At 34.7% G+C, this 3,997-nt stretch overlaps 1 pseudogene; it reads right to left on the reverse strand.

Moving 5' to 3' along the window:
- Nucleotides 1-636: 636 nt before the first annotated feature.
- On the reverse strand, nt 637-1,172 carry LOC127198343 (T-complex protein 1 subunit gamma-like; annotated as a pseudogene).
- Nucleotides 1,173-3,997: the final 2,825 nt, after the last annotated feature.

Genomic DNA, 3,997 nt, shown 5'->3' on the forward strand with positions numbered 1-3,997 from the left:
AATAAGCAAAATAAAATAAAACTGTGTGGTCCTATAGCTTTGATCTTTTCTTGATATAAAACTATTACATATCTACGAAAAATCTTAACCACTTTGGACATTTTGTTAATTTTTGTAAGGATACACTTATTTTAAAAATATTATAAGCATAAGAAAAAGCAGAAATAAGGACAACATATATCTTTTTCCTAGACCTAACCAATGTGACTTTGTGGTACATTTTTTAATTATGAATTTCTTTGCTAAATAAATAAACATAAACAAAACTCTAAGCTCAAAAACAAAGTTTTACCTTATTAGATATATGGTACTGTTATCCTGGAAAATATATATTTTAATTCATTTCTTTAGATAAATGTAAATTCATGCAACAATCACTAGCACTTATAGATTGGGTGCTATAGAAAAATGCTTTAAAAAACCCTTAGATTTAATCATTGGAAGCAAACTAAATGGAAAGCTTACAATAGAGAAGAGATAAATGGCAGTGTTTTTCGCAAACTGAAATGCGACAGACTGGGGCCTGCCCCTCAACCTGATCCTTTGCAAACAAAGAGGACCACAGTGTTCCTGGAACTCTGGCTCAGGAAAAGGGAGATTGCCGGTTCTGTGCAGTGAAGTCACTTTGCTCACCACTCACCCCTGGCCAGCATCTGGAGTTCTGCTTTGCCAGCTCTGTTCATCATCCTTCTTCTTGTGGTCAGAGACAATTTCATCAATCTACAAAAGTGGAACTGGAGTCTCCACTGCTGTTTGTATGTTTGTAGCTTCACTGCCAGTGGGTCCCATATACCCAGCTCTTTCATGTTCACCAAGGTACCAGTCTCCCTATTCACTCCCGTGGTTTCACAGTTTTCCTCTGTGGGCTTGGCCCCAAGGGAGGTGATTAGACGAATGGTGCTTGCTCCACAGTTCTGGATCAAGGTCCAAGGGATGACTTCTAAAGTCTTAGCCACAGCTCTATATGGCAATTGTACCACACAAGTCATGGCATTAGATTTTTCTGCCAAGGCATGGGTCACAGCCATCTCTGAGGGTCCACCATCAGGCAACAGCTAAGGGTCCAGGATGACATTGCGGCACACTTGCATGGCATCCTGAAGGTTGCATTCTACTTCTAAGAGTATCTCTTTGCTGGCTCCTCTGAAAAGAATGACGCTGTGCAAACTCATGTAAATGTTACGTTTATGCAATGAAAGTGTTATACCGCACTTAGTCTTTAAAAATAAACTTTTACATGGTCTTGTCTTTGCAATGTTGAAACCACCAATTGCAACATTCTGTTTCAAAAGTTTTTCCTTAAAGATGTATTTTCTTTATATCTAACCATATTGGAAAACACAGATTATGTAAGGCTTTCAAATATTAGTTATATTTTCTCACAGTAACAAACAGAACAAATTGAAACTCTTGTTTTAGAAAGAATTATTCTTTCACATCTAGGATGTACTGTTAAAAATTAAATCAGTATGCGAAGTAGAAATTATTGATATTAATATTTAGCAGAGTAACCTTTAAGTATGGTTGATAAATGGCAACAGCATATTTTAAACTCACAATGGATAAACAAGTTGGTACCTGTTCTGAATCAGAAATAACATTATCATCTTTTTTCTTTTTGTAATTAGATTAGAGTCAAGGTGAATGCAAGGTTTTTTAGTCTTTCTTGTTGCTCTAAAACACTTAAGCTCCAGAAGACCTTGTATGACTCATAGGTGTGAATTAATACTGCAGCCTGTGTGTCAACGCAGTTCACACTAATTCTTTGCATTCCCCATTAAGAATGGAGATATATACCCCATGTCTTGAAATGGGAAAAGCAGCTGTGGACTGGGTCAGATAATTTAGGAAAAGTCCTCTGTGAAACAGGTATCTAATGACCAATTTGATCCTGGGGGCAACTGACAGTGGTTTCATCACTGGGTACCACGGTGCATTTTTCCATATGTGTTGAGCCACTTACGTTAAGTGCAATAAGGCATTATCTTTTTTTCTATACATCGAGTATAAAGTTTGATTAGCTTTTACCAGTGACACACATCTAAAGCAGAAAAGCAACATGACCATACTCATTCCATATATTCTGCATTTATTTTATATTTTTGCTGTTTGCAAATGTGATGGTATAGAATGTCACTTTATTCTCTATGTAGTTTTCCTTTAGTTAATCATAGTGATACTTGATTCTTCCACAAGTTATTATAGTTTATTGTCCACTAGGGATTTTATTACATTGATCACATACAATCTTTACTTGTTTACCATGGAGGTGTAATCTTATCCTTATTGACTTTAGAGATGTCTTTAAGTTTTATCCAAGTAAGCCCAGCACAAATTGAGAGGAACACGTCAGATTATAAAAAATATATGAAAATGGCATTTAATAACTTTTATTATATTTTATACAATAGTATTAAATTGCTGAGCTCTCCTTACACACACACACATTCATATATAAACACATAGAACTGTACAATGTGGATACAGTACAAAAGCAATTTTCACATTTTAAGTCTCTTCCCACTATGTCTCATTCAACATCTTTTTTTATACTGAAAAGAGTTTATTTATGCATTTAAGGATGTACATGTATAATAGTTGATAAAAAAAAAAAAATTCAACAGTTGGGCTGAAGAGATGGCTCAGAGGTTAAGAGCACTGTTCTTCCAGAGGTCCTGAGTTCAATTCCCAGCAATCACATGGTGGCTCACAACCATTTATAATGTGATCTGGTGCCCTCTTCTGGCCTGCAGGTGTACATGCAGACAGAGTACTGTATACATAATAATAAATAAATCTCTTTCAAAAATCCAACAATTATTAAAAATTAACTCATGATTTTGGAAAAAGGCAAGGAGGAGTATATGAGAGGCCTGATGGAGAAGAAAAAGAAGAGAGAAGTTATATAATTAAGTATATTATAATCTCAAAAAGGAAAATGAATAATTTGGTAAAAATAAATATAAAGAGCTTTAACATGGGAATACTACTAGAAGAAAGCACAGGCATTCTTCTTCAAGACAGAGATTGGCAAGGACTTTCTGAAAAGAACTTCAATAGCATAGGAATTTGTATTCCGATTAAGCCAGAGGACCAAATGAAACTTAAGGTTTGGTTTTATTCAAAATACTTTATCTTAATTTATTTGTAATTTTTCTGGGACAGAGTTGCACTCTGACTCTTAAACAACTAGCTTGCTTTGTAGCCCTAGCTGCCTCACAGACGATTCAATACTCCTGCCTCTCTGTCTCATGAGCAATCTGTAGCTGTAAATGACAGGTGTATAGAGGTAACTTAACCACTGATGTCAACAAATACAGTTGAACATCTCGTAATGGAACCTGTATTTATAACTTTAACATTTATTGAACATTAATGAAATATACTTTAAAATATTAGTTTTTCTTTCTTTTCAAATTTTCTTCTTTTTTTTTTTACACATATTTATATTACTATACATATACACATTAAACTACATATGTCAAGAAGAACCACAAAACAATCAGGAATTATATAAGTTACGTTCTCATAGTTTTGGCTATTTGTATTTGGAAAACTTGAAGAAAACATCTTTCCTATCTTGGTGCTTCTAAAAATCTGAATGCAAATAAATATCTATCATAGCTCATCATTTTCAACTTAAAACATCTATCTAGAACTAAAAACATCTTAACCCCTAAACAGCTAAGCTTAATTGTAAAACTAAAATATCTGTCTTCAGCCTCATCAGAGACTTGAGGAGGAATAAGAATTGATTACCTGAATAAACAGGAAGTTCAGGTTAGCAGCTTCACAAATGAGAAGATGACAGAGACAGTTTACTGCCTTAACAGTCACCCAAAACTCTCTATAACTTTGGAGCATCATCTTCAGCCTTCTTGCTCAACATAACTAAAAGACATATTTGTGAGGCAGGAATGATTGAGGACTTGCTTAGCTTTGTTGGCAGAATTTGTCTGTTGACTCTCCCTGCATCCAAGTTTGCCCATTTTTAGGC

The sequence above is a fragment of the Acomys russatus genome, chromosome 2, assembly GCF_903995435.1.
Source record: "Acomys russatus chromosome 2, mAcoRus1.1, whole genome shotgun sequence".
Taxonomy (NCBI): domain Eukaryota; kingdom Metazoa; phylum Chordata; class Mammalia; order Rodentia; family Muridae; genus Acomys; species Acomys russatus.